Raw genomic sequence first — 17,819 nt, forward strand, 5'->3', positions numbered from 1 at the left:
ATGGGGAAGGAAGCAAAGGGAGAGAGAAGAAAAAGATAGAACGATGTGGTCTGATGGGAACAGATGGAGTCAATGTTTCAAGAGAAGGAACAGGGCAAGTGGAATTAGTCATCGAGAAGTTGAGGAACAACTCTGAAGTTCAAGTGTCAGTAACACAAAATGCTGAAGGGTGGGTCATGCTGAGTGGCTGAGTGGACATGTTTTTCACTTTGAAATGTTGGCATAGCTTATTATCCAACCCTACGTGTGATGGTTAGATCGCATGCAAAAAAGCCAAAACCAACAACAAAAGAAGCCACCTCAACGGACAGTGTTAGGGGATCTGCCTCTACTTCTCAAACAAGGCAAGAGGTGGAAATGATTTTGCAAGAATTTGAAGGATTTGGACAACATTTTACAAGTGTAGAACATGCTATGATAGAGCTCACCACTTCAGCAAATGATATGGGTGAAGCAATAAACGATCTATCCGAAAGAATGGATGGCACTGAGAGAAATCTCGGTAAACATGATAAACAGATTGAAGCCCTGAAAAACAAGCCGAACAATGGGAAATAGACAAGCAACTTCTTTTAGATAAAATTGATCACATGGAAAACTTCAGTTGGAGAAACAATGTGAGAATAGTTGGCCTGAGAGAATATGTAGAAGGCAGAGATGATGTGAAATTTTTGAGGCTTGGATTCCTCAAGAATTTCACACCAAGGAACTCGGCAATCATGTCCACATTGAACGTGCTGATCGAACGTTTGGACTGAGGAGTATGGGTGAAACTGGCCCTTCAACCTGTTCTAGTAAAGCTACTAAGCTTCAAAGACAAAGAGACAATCTTGAGAATTGCATTTGAACATTCACAAAATACTCGCTCTCCAGTAAAGTAGAACAATATAGAGATTAGGTTTCTTCAGGACTTCAGTAACGGGGTAATCCAAAAGAGGAGAGAGTTCAACGTGGTCAACAGGCAACCACATGAAAAGAACATCAGATATGCGATGCTGTAACTTGCAACTTTGAGAGTGGAAATCTCAGAAGGGAATAGACGCTTCTTCAAAATGAAAGAAGAGGTGGAAGATTTCATTCAACAATTAAGAAGGTGAAGAGAAAAGAAAGCAAAGTTTCAACCTAACTATGGCTCTCGGGGAGCTCGGAAAGTGAAAAGAAATATTGAAGGTAACAGCATGGTTCACAATCTGGCTTTAAGGGGGAAATGACATCAGCAGGGGCTTTACTTTTAAAGATGGCACTTTAGGGGTGGGGTTCCTCTTCTTCATCCCTGGAGGTTTAAGTGGGCTTTATTTTGTGGGCCTCAGGGAGTTACTGTCCATGTCACTGTTGGAGCAGAGGTTGTACAATTTTTAATGAAAAGGCACAGATCATGAAACAGTTGACATATTTCTTTGCACATAATTTACAAATCACTGCTATGGATAAGACATTGAAATTTATTCATTTTAATGTTAATGGTTTGTACAGTTTGGTCAAGAGGAAAAGAAAACTTACATATTTAAAAAAGCTGAAAGCGAATGTGACTTTTCTCCAAGAAACACATCTCATGAAAGTAGAACATAATAAACTAAAACAATTATGGGTGGGACAGGTCTTTTTTTCATCATTTATTTCAAAAGCTGGGGAGTAGCAATTTTAATCAAAAAATGTTCCAATTGTTCTAGAAAATATATCAAAAGATCAAGCCAGCAGATATATAATGATAAATGGCAAAATTTATTCAGAATCATGAACGTTGATGAATATTTACGCTCCAAATTATGATGATGAGACCTTTATGAAGGATGTGTTTATACAAACAGCGGAAGGAAGGTATTATATACTGATCAGAGGGGACTTTATTTTTTGTCCTAACCCAATACTAGATGAGTCAGCAGGAACAGTAACAAGAGTTCAGGCAGCTCAGCAAACTCTTTCACATATGAATGATTTAAATTGGAGGCAAAACAATCTCATAGAAAGAGACTACTCGTAATATTCTGAAATGAATGATTCACATACAAGAATAGACTTGTTTTTGCTATCGGCGAGTCTGAAGGATAGAGGAGAAAAAATGGAATACCTACCCAGATTAAACTCAGATCATTCACCACTAACCTTAAAAATATCTCTTCTTTGGCTTGGCTTCGCGGACGAAGATTTATGGAGGGGGTAAAAAGTCCACGTCAGCTGCAGGCTCGTTTGTGGCTGACAAGTCCGATGCGGGACAGGCAGACACGGTTGGAGCGGCTGCAGGGGAAAATTGGTTGGTTGGGGTTGGGTGTTGGGATTTTCCTCCTTTGCCTTTTGTCAGTGAGGTAGGATCTGCGGTCTTCTTCAAAGGAGGTTGCTGCCCGCCAAACTGTGAGGCGCCAAGATGCACGGTTTGAGGCGATATCAGCCCACTGGCAGTGGTCAATGTGGCAGGCACCAAGAGATTTCTTTAGGCAGTCCTTGTACCTTTTCTTTGGTGCACCTCTGTCATGGTGGCCAGTGGAGAGCTCGCCATATAACACGATCTTGGGAAGGCGATGGTCCTCCATTCTGGAGACGTGACCCACCCAGCGCAGCTGGATCTTCAGCAGTGTGGACTCGATGCTGTCGACCTCTGCCATCTCGAGTACTTCGACGTTAGGGATGAAAGCGCTCCAATGGATGTTGAGGATGGAGCGGAGACAACGCTGGTGAAAGCGTTCTAGGAGCCGTAGGTGATGCCGGTAGAGGACCCATGATTCGGAGCCGAACAGGAGTGTGGGTATGACAACGGCTCTGTATACGCTTATCTTTGTGAGGTTTTTCAGTTGGTTGTTTTTCCAGACTCTTTTGTGTAGTCTTCCAAAGGCGCTATTTGCCTTGGTGAGTCTGTTGTCTATCTCATTGTCGATCCTTGCATCTGATGAAATGGTGCAGCTGAGATAGGTAAACTGGTTGACCGTTTTGAGTTTTGTGTGCCCAATGGAGATGTGGGGGGGCTGGTAGTCATGGTGGGGAGCTGGCTGATGGTGGACCTCAGTTTTCTTCAGGCTGACTTCCAGGCCAAACATTTTGGCAGTTTCCGCAAAGCAGGACGTCAAGCACTGAAGAGCTGGCTCTGAATGGGCAACTAAAGCGCCATTGTCTGCAAAGAGTAGTTCACGGACAAGTTTCTCTTCTGTCTTGGTGTGAGCTTGCAGGCGCCTCAGATTGAAGAGACTGCCATCCGTGCGGTACCGGATGTAAACAGCGTCTTCATTGTTGTGGTCTTTCATGGCTTGGTTCAGCATCATGCTGAAGAAGATTGAAAAGAGGGTTGGTGCGAGAACACAGCCTTGCTTCACGCCATTGTTAATGGAGAAGGGTTCAGAGAGCTCATTGCTGTATCTGACCCGACCTTGTTGGTTTTCGTGCAGTGGATAATCATGTTGAGGAACTTTGGGGGACATCCGATGCGCTCTAGTATTTGCCAAAGCCCTTTCCTGCTCACGGTGTCGAAGGCTTTGGTGAGGTCAACAAAGGTGATGTAGAGTCCTTTGTTTTGTTCTCTGCACTTTTCTTGGAGCTGTCTGAGGGCAAAGACCATGTCAGTAGTTCCTCTGTTTGCGTGAAAGCCTCACTGTGATTCTGGAAGAATATTCTCGGCGACACTAGGTATTATTCTATTTAGTAGAATCCTAGCGAAGATTTTGCCTGCAATGGAGAGCAGCGTGATTCCCCTGTAGTTTGAGCAGTCTGATTTCTCGCCTTTGTTTTTGTACAGGGTGATGATGGTGGCATCACGATGGTCCCAAGGGAGTTTTCCTTGGTCCCAACAAAGCTTGAAAAACTCATGCAGTTTGGCATGCAGAGTTTTGCCGCCAGCCGAGAAACAAGAAAGTATGCAGAGGAGGCAATTGAATGGACTGTTGTTAAAAAGGGAGGATTTTAAACAACTTCCAAGACAACAAATTGAATTTTTTTGTGAAAGATATTTAGAATCAACTGACCAAAGCTTTCTAATATGGGAAACTTTAAAGACATACCTGCAAGGGCAAATTATTTTATTCAGAAAAAAGATAAAAAGAGAGTTTGATGCTGAAGTGAATAAATTGGAGAAAGAAATTGGAGAATTTGAAAAAGAATATCAAAGATACTGTAGAGAAAATTGTATCAACGAGTAATTGTCGATAATTGTACCTACCCGGCATTACCGAGTAAGGTGCTGACATTCGTATTGAGTTCTTACCACCAAATATGATGTCATTGCTGCAACCATGTTACCAAGGCCTAATAGCCACAATTAAGGCTGACTACACACTATTGTTGTAAAAAATTTAGACATATAGCGCTCTAACAGTCCATTCTGGCCTTACGAGTCCATGTCACCCAATTTACACCTGATTATCGTACACCCCGGTAATTTTTGGAGGGTGTGTTGAAACTGCAGGAAACTACACAGACGCAGAGAGAACATACAAACTCCTAACAGACAGTGTGGGATCTGAACTTGCATGTGATTTTCACCATGATTGACAATGCTTCAATGACTGCAGAAAATATGACTTTAATTTTGAAAGGGCACCTAGGTTTAGGGCAACTTTGCTGGATGATTTGAGAGCCTACAAAGAACTGCATGATAGAATAACCCATGAGGCGAAGCAGTCATACTTATGTCATATTTCAAGCCGTCCACATCGCCCACATCGTCCACATCAGCCACAGCAGATGGGAAACAACAACCTTCGACATAAAGGTTTTTAAAACTTTTAAAAAGTGTGCGGAGGGAAACTGAAAGATTAAACAGAGTGTTGATTTGTGGGAGTGAGTACATGAGATAATTGGCAGGGAGAAATAAAAGGAAGGGAAGCTGAAGAAGAGCATCCAGTGGGTGAGTGGTCCAGTGTAGGAGTGGAGATTTGAGGCTTTGGCTCGAGTTGATTCGGCGAGATGAGACTGAGGTGGAGCTTGCTTCCATTGAGGTAACACCAGGTGAGGTAATTTAACCTTTAATTAAATTAGGAATAGATAGTGATATCAGCTAGAGCAGTAGATTGCTCTGATTGTGGGATGTGGGAAATCTAGGACAGCATAATTGTCCCTGATGATGACACCTGCAAAAGGTGCATCCATCTTCAGCTCCTGACAAATCAAGTTAAGGAATGGGAGCTGGAGCTGAATGAACTCCAGATCATTCGAGAGGCAGAAGGGTGATAGAACGGAGCTTCAGGGAGACAATTTCCACAAAAAGTCAGGAGGCAGGTAGCTGGGTGCCAGTCATGAGAGGAAAGGGGAATAGAAAGAAAGAGCAGAGCACCCCTGTGGCTGTTCCCATCAACAATGAAAATACCATTTTGGATACAGTTAATGGGGATGATCTACCAAGGATTAGTTGTAGTGGTCACATCTCTGGCACTGAGAATGGGCCCTCAGCTCAGAAAGGAAGGAGGGAAAAGGGGAGAGCAGTAGTGATAGGGGATTCAATTGTTAGGGGGACAGATAAGAGGTTCTGTGGGAGAGATCGAGAATCCCGGATGGTCTGTTGCCTCCCTTGTGCCAGGGTCTGCAATATCTCGGATCGAATTCTCGATATTCTCATGAAGGAGGGAGGGCAGCCAGATGCCATGGTCTATGTAGGACCAATGATGTGGATAGGAAGGGTGAGGTGGTCCTGCAAAGAGAGTTGAGGGAGTTAGGTACAAGGTTAGGACAGGACCTCTAGGGATGCGATCTCAGGAGTGCTGCCTGTGCCATGTGCTTGCGAGGCTAGAAATGGGAAGTTAATGCAGCTAAGTATGTGATAGTGATAAAGGTGACCATCTCGATATTATCAATTTAACCTGATTGAATAGAATGGAAGAAAAATCCTTTAAAAAGATGTTTAAAGCTGTTAGTAATTGTAAAGCTGAGGTATGTCAATTAATTCTGCACAATCTTAAAAGGAAAATTAGAATAACTTGATATAAAACCATTTAAACGCAAAAGTTCATTTTTATGCAGATTCAACTTGTAGCCAGAAAACTGACTACTATGAGAGTGTAAAGCCAATGCTTGGTAAAGAAACCTTTGGATTAGAAACAAAAAGCAAAAGATCATCTGGATATAAGGAAACCTTATGTTCATTCCCTGAGGATCCCAGTAAAATCTTTATTTTCACAGAGCAATTGTTAAAGGTCCCAAGACCAAGTCCAAATGTAATAGACTTAAAAGAAATCCCTAATAAGTACCCCGCTGAAGATTAAAATGTTTTGACTTCTGTAGATGAGTAAGAATTGAAGCAGAGGGACATAGATATAATCATTTAACCCATTTAATAAAACATGGCCCAAAATGAAAATTTACAAAGTAGCAAATAAATAACTCCATTCCACCTGATCAAAGGCCTTCTCAGCTTCTAAAGGGAGCACCCATTCAGGGGCAGGAGTGGGAGGTAAACATACAATATTCAATAAACAATTTATATTAGAATAAGAATAACAGTTTTAATGAAACCTGTTTAATCTTCAGAAATGATTAATGGTAAAATATTCTCCAGTTTATGGGCCAATAATTCAGACAAAATCTTCATATCTATGTTAAGTAAAGAATTTGCCTATGAGAAGCTCATTCAAGTGGATCCTTCACCTTTTCAAAATCTTATCGACAGCAGCTTGTCTGGGAGAGCATGTGATCTTTGCAGGCTGAGACAGGTCAGCTTTGCTCTCTGAGATGGAGGGAGTGAGAGAGAAGGAGTCACAGAAATCAGTTCCAGGGGGACAAGCTGGCAAACTTTGGAAGACTGCCTGGTCAAAGGAGATGACTGGCAGTCTGAAAGGTGACACGAAAGAAAGAGGATCATCTGGAGAACCCTGAAGGGGACAAGTTTCATCAGCAAGACTGATCGAGAAGGAATCATTTGCAGATATTGTGGAAAAGGAATCTCTCTCTGAAAACCAGCAAGAACACTCCTGAGTGATAACCACTGCCTGTTAAACACCAAAGTCTGGTGAACTTTGTTAATGCTAACTTCTGTGCACAGTACAAGAATTGGACTGTGATCCAAAGAACTATTCTAATCTTAAATATACATTATACACACCTGCACTTAATATTAGAGGGGAGATTAAGTAGGTTAGGTAGGTTAAGTAAGTTGATAGTAATAAGTTAAAATTTAATTCTGTTTTCTTGTACAAATATAATTAAAAACTACTTTGGTTTAAATAACCCTGTGTTGTAGTGCATATCTATTACTACTGGTTTGTGAGGTCCTCTGGATGCCATAACAATTGCAATACATTTCCTGTCTACTGCCAAAGCCAGGTGAATAAATGCAATTTGAAATGTGTCCAATCATGTTCAGGTTGTTGTATAACCCATTATAAAAAGTAATGGATCAAGTTTGAATAAATTTTCCAAAAACTTCATAATTCTTTCCCAAAAGGGTTTAATTTTTTCACAGATCCAAACTGAATGTTAAAAAGTACCTCTCTGTATTCCACAACAAAAACACAAATCTGAAGAACTAAAACAATATCTTTTTAACTTCTCAGGAGTTAAATACAACTGATGCAAAAAATTATAGTTGACTAAACTATATCTCACTTTAATCAATTTAGTCACACTATCTTCACATATAGTCATCCATTCTTCCTGAGATAATAAAATAGATAAATCCTTTTTCCATTTACTCTTTGTTTTATATAATCTAGCTTAATCATCTTCTCTTGTAACAAAGCATACATTTCAGTAATAAATCCTTTTTTTACACCATCAACAATTCCTTTTCAGTACAGGACAATTTGCTATTATGTGCCCTGCCTTCTTACAATAGTGGCAAATAACATGCAAACATTTTTCCTTCACCCATTTCTCTTCCTTTAACCTCACTTCTAGATTTTCTTTCTACTCTACTTGGATTATCAGCAGGTTTTACCTGGTGTCCACTTAGGCTTGTGGGTTGAAGCATATTCCTCTGCAAATTTAGCCAATTCTTGCCAAATTTTTATATTTTTCTCTTCCAAGTACACTTGAATATCATCAGGAACACAATTTTTAATCTCCTCAATCAGAATGATTTCCCTCAATAAATCAAATTATTTTCTACTTTCATTGTGGCACACCACTGATCAAAACACACAACCTTCCTATAAGCAAAATCCAGGTAAGATTGGGTTGCTGCTTTTTTAAACTCCTGAGTCTATAAACCTCTGGGACTACTTCATATGATCAGAGTATAGCCTGCTTTACAAGTTCGTAATCAGCTGTTTGTTGTACCGTGAGACACGAATACACCTGTTGGGCTTTTCCTTTAAGAACACTTTGTAGCAGGAGTGACCACTGGTCTGGGGGCCATTTTAACTTTTCAGCTAGCTACTTTTGCAAATGCTGAAAATACTGGTCTATTTCAGCTTCCTCATATGGAGGGACTAACCTCACTTTTCTACTGAGAAACCTCTCCTCCTGACCAGCACGTGGGTTTTGGGCTTCTCCTTCAACTTGCATTAGGGTCAGCTTTAGTTTAGCTAGTTCTAGCTCATGCTTCCATTCTTTGTCTCTCTCTCTCTCCTCCATTTCTGCCTGCCTTACTGCTTCTCATTCGGCTTTCCTTTCTGCCTCTCTTTTTTCCTCTAACTCCAGTTTTCTCAAAGCCAACTTTAGTTTCTCAGAAGTTTTCTCCTTTGGAAACTGTTCTAATGCAGCTTCTATAAATACCCCTTTTCCTACATAATGCTTAACAATCTATCGGGCAATTTCCTTCTTTTTCATCCCAGTTTTTACTGTAAGAAATTGTAACTTGCCACTATAACCATCAGTTTTGACTTTTTAGCCATTTTTAAATTAACCACTGAAGGGTTCGCTATGAACTGATCAATATTCATAGTTGCTGGTTTTTCTGTGATTTATACACTCACCATTTATTTTTAATTTCAAGCTGGAGGTTGAGTCAAACTCAGATGACTGATAACTAAACACAAGTCAATCACCCCAAAAGCTCCCAAATTGGTTTGATCCCAGATGAATACCCCCAAATTATATTACAAGATCAAACCAACAACCACAAAGAAGGCATATCACACAGGGGTAAAGATGAACAATTACTTTAACAAAAATTCATCTTCAAACTTTAAATCAAAACACCCCTTTTATAACAATGCCCACTGCAAATTTCTATACCAGTATAAAACTAATAAATTCCCCAGCCTAAATATAACATATGAGAGAAAAACCACTGGCTTGCTCTGGATCCTTCTGGCTGCCTTCAGAATGCCTTTGAAATCCCAACATTCTAAACTGTCCTCCAGACCATGGCTCATGCTCTGGGCCTCCACTCCATGGTGGTGGTTTATCATCCAAGTCCAGAAATTTTTAGATCATTTTCTGCACATGCTCAGTCCGTCTCCCACTCTCTCAGCAGTCCACCTTCACCTTTACTCTCTAAGGCAAACAGTCACTTTTTAACACATAGGCCAAAGCACAACACAGAACTCTGTAACACAATCTTGAGAGTTGCATTTGAACATTCACAAAATACTTGCTCTCCAATAAACTGGGACAATACAGAGATTAGGTTTCATCAGGACTTCAGTAACAGAGTAATCCAATAGATTAGAGAGTTCAACGTGGTCAACAGGCACGTGTAAGGAACTTCAGATATGTGATGTTGTAACCAGCAACTTTGAGAATGGAAATCTCAGACAGCAATAAAAGATTCTTCCAAATGAAAGAAGAGGTGGAAGATTTTATTTGACAATTATGAAGAAGAGAAAGAGAAAAGAAAGTAGACACAAGAAAAGTTCACTGCAGAAATATTTTATAGACCTAGAAGAGTCTTATTTTTTTGTAAAAATCTTCCTAATTATATTAAGAACTGTCAAAGTTTCATCCTGTCTAGGTTACAGGCTGGTTCACAATCTAGCTTAAGGGTGGGGGGGTTGGGTAATGGCATCAGCAGGGGAGTTCAGTTTTAAAGATGGCACTTTAGGGGTGAGGTTCCTCTTCGTCATCCCTGGAGGTTTCAGCGGGCTTTCTTCATGGGATTCAGGGAATTACTGTTCACGTCACCGTCGGAGCAGAGGTTGCACAATTTTTTAATGAGAGGGCACAGATCATGAAACTGTTTAGGTATTTATTTATTTGCACAAAATTTACAAAACGCTGCTATGGATAAGACATTGAAATTTATAAGTTTTAATGTTAATGGTTTGAATGGATGGTCAAGCAGAAAATAATACTTGCATATCTAACAGTAATTTTTCAACAGTCACTAGAGGGGGGCATGGTGCCACAGGATTGACGGATCGCAAATGTGGTTCCTCTGTTTAAAAAGAGCACCAGGTGTAGGCCTAGCAATTTTAGGCCTGTAGGTTTGACATTGGTGGTCGGTAAACTAATGGAAAGTATTCTTAGAGATAATATGTATAAGTATCTAGAGGGCCAGGGACTGATCAGGGACATTCAACATGGGTTTGTGCGGGGAAGGTCATGTTTGACAAAACTTGTTGAAATTTTTTAGGAGGTGATTAGGAAGGTTGATGAGGGTAGAGCAGTAGATGTTGTCTGTATGGATTTCAGTAAGGTTTTGATAAGGTTCCACATGGAAGGTTGGTAAGGAAGGTTCAAGATCTAGGTATTAATGTTGAGATAGTCAGATGAGTTCATTGGTGGTTAGAAGATATTTGCCAGAGAGTCATGGTGGATAACTGTCTATCAGGATGGAGGCCAGTGATGAGAGGTGTGCCTCAGGGATCAGTGTTGGGTCCCTTGTTCTATTTAATTAACATTAATGATTTGGATGATGGAGTGGTAAATTGGGTGATTAAATATATGGACAATACAAAAATACGGGGAGTTGTCGATAGTGAAGATGGTTTTCAGGCACTGCAGAAGTATTTGGACTGAAAGATGGCAGATGTAGTTTAATTTTGATAAATGTGAAATGTTTCATTTTGGGAAGAATAATCAAAACAGAACATATGCAGTGAAGGGGAGGGCACTGAAGGTTGTAGAGGAACAGAGAGATCTTGGAATAATGGTTCATTGTTCTTTGAAAGTGGAATCTCATGTGGATAGAGTGGTGAAAAAGGCTTTTGGTAAGCTGGTCTTTTTAAATCGAAGCCTAGAATTTAGGAGTTGCGAAGTGATGTTGAGACTATTCAAGGAATTATTGAGGCCAAATTTGGAATACTGTGTGCATTTCTGGTCCCCAAATTATAGGAAGGATATCAATAAGGTAGAGAGGGTGCAGGGAAGATTTACTAAAATGTTGCGTGGATTGCAGTATCTAGAATACAAAGAAAGAATGAGTAGACTGGGTCTTTATTCATTGGAGTGCAGAAGGTTGAGGAGGGATTCGATAGAGGTCTTTAAATTTATGAGGGGTCTTGATAGAGTAGGTGTGAATAGGCTCTTCCCCTTGAGGGTAGGAGAGATTGGAACAAGGGGTCAAGAGTTAAGGGTTTGGGGGAAAAAGTTTAGAAGTAACATGAGAGGGAGCTTCTTCACTCAGAGTGGTGAATGAGTGGAATGACCTTCCGGAAGAGGTGGTTACAGCAGGGTCAGTTTTGTCATTTAAGGAAAAGTTGGATAGATGCATGGATATGAGGGGATTGGAGGATTATGGACAGAGTGCAGGTAAGTGAGACTCTAGGGGATTACTTAAATCGGTACCGCCAAGAGGTGCCGAGATGACCTGTTTCTGGACTGTAATTGTTATATGGTTATATGCTTATATTTAAAAAAGCTGAAAGCTGATGTGGTATTTCTCCATGAAATATACCTCAAGAAAAGTGCAGAGAACAAAACAAAGGACTCTACATCACCTTTGTTGACCTCACCAAAGCCTTCGACACCGTGAACAAGAAAGGGCTTTGGCAAATACTACAGCGCCTCAGATGCCCCCCAAAGTTCCTCAACATGGTTATCCAACTGCACGAAAACTAACAAGGTCAGGTTAGATACAGCAATGAGCTCTCTGAACCTTCTCCATTAAAAATGGCATGAAGTAAGGCTGTGTTCTCGCACCAACCCTCTTTTCAATCTTCTTCAGCATGATGCTGAAACAAGTCATGTAAGACCTCAAAAATGAAGACGCTGTTTACATCCGGTACCGCACGGATGGCAGTCTCTTCAATCTGAGGCGCGTGCAAGCTCACACCAAGACACAAGAGCAACTTGTCCGTGAACTACTCTTTGTTGACAATGCCACTTTAGTTGCCCATTCAGAGCCAGCTTTTCAGCGCTTGACGTCCTGTTTTGTGGAAACTGCCAAAATGTTTGGCCTGGAAGTCAGCCTGAAGAAAACTGAGGTCCTCCATCAGCCAGCTCCCCACCATGACTACCAGCCCCCACACATCTCCATCGGGCACACAAAACTCAAAACGGTCAACCAGTTTACCTATCTCAGCTGCACCATTTCATCGGATGCAAGGATTGACAACGAGATAGACAACAGACTCACCAAGGCAAATAGCGCCTTTGGAAGACTACACAAAAGAATCTGGAAAAACAACCAACTGAAAAACCTCACAAAGATTAGCGTATACAGAGCTGTTGTCATACCCACACTCCTGTTCGGCTCCGAATCATGGGTCCTCTACCGGCATCACCTACGGCTCCTAGAACGCTTTCACCAGCGTTGTCTCCGCTCCATCCTCAACATTCATTGGAGCAACTTCATCACCAACATCGAAGTACTCGAGATGGCAGAGGCCAACAGCATCGAATCCACGCTGCTGAAGATCCAACTGCGCTGGGTAGGTCACGTCTCCAGAATGGAGGACCATCACCTTCCCAAGATCGTGTTATATGGCGAGCTCTCCACTGGCCACCGTGACAGAGGTGCACCAAAGAAAAGGTACAAGGACTGCCTAAAGAAATCTCTTGGTGCCTGCCACATTGACCACCGCCAGTGGGCTGATAACGCCTCAAACCGTGCATCTTGGCGCCTCACAGTTTGGCGGGCAGCAACCTCCTTTGAAGAAGACCGCAGAGCCCACCACACTGACAAAAGGCAAAGGAGGAAAAACCCAACACCCAACCCCAACCAACCAATTTTCCCTTGCAACTGCTGCAATCGTGTCTGCCTGTCCAGCATCGGACTTGTCAGCCACAAACGAGCCTGCAGCTGACGTGGACTTTTTACCCCCTCCATAAATCTTCGTCCGCGAAGCCAAGCCAAAGAAGAATCTATACTAATAATATGATTATATTCTTTACTATTTTATTTCTGAGTTACTGAAAATGGCGATTTTTTATTTTTTGTTTATTAAAACTTTTCATGGTTTTTTTTTACATTCGCCATTTTCTCTTTGTCTTTCTTCATAAAGTAATTTTAAAATGATTTAACTCTTTATGACTTTGTTTTATCAGCAGGTACTACACAATTACGATTTTTCTTTTATTTCTTTTTAAATATTTTTCTTTCAATATTTAGCACTTGATTTTAGCTTGAGTTATCCTTTTTATAAGTTTAGGTGGTGGATCTTATCTTAATATTAGGAGCTGCCGTCTGAAGACATGGGGGTAGGTTTAGTATTATCTCTTCTTTTTTCTCTGATCACTCTCTGGTCAGATGGGGAGCTTTGTGGGTGGGGGGTGGGTTTTGTTTTTCTTTCAGGGGTTTTTATGTTTCATTTTCTTTCGTTTTTTCTTGATTTTTCTTTTAGAACTACAGATATGGCTGACACATCGTGATTTCCGGTCCTTCCTTATATCTTAATTCTTCTTCCGGGCGCATGGGTCCCTGCTTTGGTTAACCCTTTATATACTGGAGGGTTGACCTAAGTAATGGATCAAAACATTAATTTTGTCTCTTGGAATGCTAATGGTCTAAACAACATGTTTAAAAGGAGGAAGGTCTTTAAAGTATTCCAGAGACTGAAAGCACAGATTATTTTTTTACAGGAGACTCATGTGAGGAAGGAGGATAATCTGCATTTTTTTATATCTTGGAAAGGCCCACAATTTCATGCCAACTCATGCTCTAAGACTCGAGGTGTATCTATTTTTATTGATCCCTCTATTACATTTGTTCAACATGACATCACTGTAGACCCTAACGGCAGATTCTTATTGGTTACTGGGTTATTATTCAATATTAAGGTTGTCATGGTTAATGTTTATGCCCTGAATGTAGATCACCCTGAGTTTTTTAGATCTTTGTTTACTATTTTACCCAATCTAAATGAATATCATTTAATAATGGGTGGGGATTCTAACTGTTGTCTGAATCCCCTGCTAGATAGGTCGAAACCTTCACAGCTCCTACCGAATAAATCGGCTACATATATTAACTCTTTCCTTACTAACTCTGGAGCTGTTGATATTTGGAGATTTCTTCACCCGACAGATAAAGAGTTTTCCTTTTTTTCTCATGTATACCATTCATACTCGAGAATTGATCACTTTTTTATTGATTCACGTTTTATTCCACTTGTAACTGCTTGTAAGTATGACATTATAGCCATTTCGGATCACTCTCCATTACAACTCTCTCTTAAATTCAAAGACTCTGTTTCTACTATTAAGCACTGGCGTTTTGATGTTACATTATTGCAAGATTTAGTCTTTGTTAAATTTATGAAAGAACAAATTAACTTTTTCTTTTCAACAAATTACACTACGGAAATTTCTTATGGAATATTGTGGGATACATTCAAGGCTTATATTCGAGGTCAAATTATTTCTTACTCAGTAGCTTTGAAGAAATGCATCAAAAACAAGATTCATCTATTGGTTGAGAAGATTAAAGACATTGATAAGAAATATGTGACTGATCCTACTGAAGAACTTTACAAACAAAGAATTGAACTGCAGATGGAATATAATTTGTTACTTACATTTTCGATTGAAAACCAGTTAATTAGATCTAAATCTGATTTTTATGTGCATAGTGAGAAATCGGGTAAACTGTTGGCTAATCATCTGAAGAATATTTCAGCTAGACGCCAAATTGTGGAGATTCGCAAACAGAATGGAGAACTGACTGTTAACCAGGAAGAGATAAATCAATCTTTCCAAAATTTTTATACATCCTTATATAGTACAGAATCCCCTCAAGACCTTAGTAATATGTTTAATTTTTTAGAACATTTGAAACTCCCAAAAGTATTACCTCAAGATAACTTAGAATTAAGTAAACCCATTACAGATTCGGAGATCAATAATACTATTTTCTCACTGAACTCGGGGAAAGCACCAGGTCCTGATGGATATTCTGTGGAATTTTATAAAGCTTTTTCTTCTACTCTCTCTCCCTGGCTGATTAAGATGTTTGATGAATCTATCACATTGGGTAAACTACCACAATCATTTTACAGAGCTACGATTTCTCTAATCTTGAAAAAAAATAAAGAACCGACCGAATGTTCTTCTTATAGACCTATTTCTTTGTTGAATGTTGATTCTAAGATCTTCTCTAAAATTCTAGCGACAAGGCTAGAGAAGATATTACCATATATTATCTCTGAAGACCAGACTGGATTCATTAAAAATTGTTATTCCTCCTTTAATATTAGAAGATTGATGAATATTATTTACACTCCTTCACATAAGTCTTCAGAATGTGTTATTTCACTAGATGCTGAGAAGGCCTTCGATAGAGTAGAATGGCCTTATTTATTTACAGTTCTTGAAAAATTTAATTTTAGTCCGATATTTATATCTTGGATTAAACTTCTTTATAATTCCCCAGTTGCCTCGGTTTTTACTAATACCCAAAGATCGCCATATTTTCGATTATTTCCGGGCACCAGGCAAGGGTGCCCCCTTAGCCCTTTATTATTTAACTTAGCTTTAGAACCTTTGGCAATTGCTATCAGAGAAGCACCCAATATTACTGGTATTATTCGTTGCAGGGATATTCATAAAGTATCACTATATGCAGATGATTTATTGTTATATATTTCCAATCCTGAAAATTCTATTCCTGCAGTTTTATCTTTATTAGCCCAATTTAGTAATTTTTCGGGATATAAACTGAACTTAAATAAAAGTGAATTATTCCCTTTTAATGGATGGGTTCCTATTTATGATAGTTTGCCTTTTAAAATAGCTAGAGACCATTTTATATATTTAGGGATTAAGATTACTAAAAAACATAAAGATTTGTTTAGGACTAATTTTTTCCCTCTATTGGACCTGATCGGCAGTTTACTTACCAATTGGTCACCATTATCCCTATCCATGATAGGCCGAATTAATGCTATTACGATGAAGATCTTACCTAAATTTTTATATATATTCCAAGCTATACCTATTTTTGTTCCTAAATCTTTTTTTGATAAGGTCGATTCTAAATTGTCCTCGTATATCTGGCAAAACAAGAATCCTAGATTGGGGAAAAAATATTTACAGAAATCTAAACTAAAGGGAGGGTTGGCATTACCCAACTTTAGAATTTATTACTGGGCAATTAATATTAGTTACTTAAGGTATTGGTTGAATTATTCAGAATTATCTCTAAATCCCCATTGGGTAAATTTAGAAATTAAACCAATACAAAATATTTCAATAGCTCTATTTTGGGAGCTGCTCTCCCTTTTACTCTTACTAAATTATATAAACAAATTGATAATCCAATGGCTAAACATACACTACGAATATGGTTTCAATTCCGGAGATTTTTTGGCCTAAGTCATTTTATCTTGGAAACTCCTATTGTATTTTTCATCCCTCTCTAATTGCTCAAGCTTATTTACTCTGGAAAGTTAAAGGTATAACATGCTTTTCGGATTTATTCTTGGATAACTCTTTCATGTCATTTGAACAATTATCCATGAAATATGATTTACCTCGATCTCATTTCTTTCGATATTTGCAGATTAGGAGTTTCTTAGTTTCGACTTTACCCTCTTTTCCCAATCGGGAGACTACGACTGTTTTAGAGGATATACTATATTCAAAATTCCCTCCAAAAGGTGTGATATCTAAATTATATAATATAATTACAAAAATAAATTCTGGGACTTTTGTAAAGTTTAAAAATGATTGGGAAAGAGAACTCAACCTTCATATTTCCAATGAAAATTGGAATAAAATTCTGCGACTGGTAAACTCTTCTTCTTTATGTGCAACACATTCACTAATACAGTTTAAAGTTGTTCATAAAGCTCATATGTCTAAAGATAAACTCCATCGCTTTTATTCTCATATCGATCCTATATGTGATAAATGTCAATTGGAAATAGCTTCCCTTACACATATGTTTTGGTCCTGTCCCTCTTTACAGAATTATTGGAAGGAATTTTTTTCCATTATATCTACTGTTTTGAATATTGATTTACAACCACATCCCATTACTGCAATTTTTGGATTACCTATGATAGATTTGACTTATTTATCTCTTCCTGCAGATCGTATGATTGCTTTTCTTACACTAATGGCTAGAAGATCTATACTATTGAATTGGAAAGAGGTTAATCCTCCCACTGTTTTCCAATGGTTTACCCAAACTATACTATGTTTAAATTTAGAGAAAATTAGAAACTCTGTCTATGAATCCCCTTCTAAGTTTGAGTTAACCTGGCGACCATTTATTCAATATTTTCATTTGTGGTGAGTTGATCTGGCTCTGATTTCTTTCTATGATTATGTATGATAATTGGGCTGTAAGATGAGATCGGAGTGATCGGCGTGGTTTAGCTATATCTGTAGGTTATTTTTTAAGTTTTTTTAATTCAGATTTGTTTTTTCTTCTTTTTTGGGTTTTTTTTCTCTTTTTTCATATATTGTTATTAATTATATCTTTCTTTTTTAGAGATAGTTCACACCCTAAACTGATCTAATTTTTTTTTTATGATATATTTTTATTCTGTAATATTATTGTTTAATATCTCTGTATTAATTCATTACTTACTATGTATTTTTTATATCTCTTTGAACTGTATGTGTTTATAAATTATAAT

This window comes from Narcine bancroftii, chromosome 9, assembly GCF_036971445.1.
Source record: "Narcine bancroftii isolate sNarBan1 chromosome 9, sNarBan1.hap1, whole genome shotgun sequence".
Taxonomy (NCBI): Eukaryota; Metazoa; Chordata; class Chondrichthyes; order Torpediniformes; family Narcinidae; genus Narcine; species Narcine bancroftii.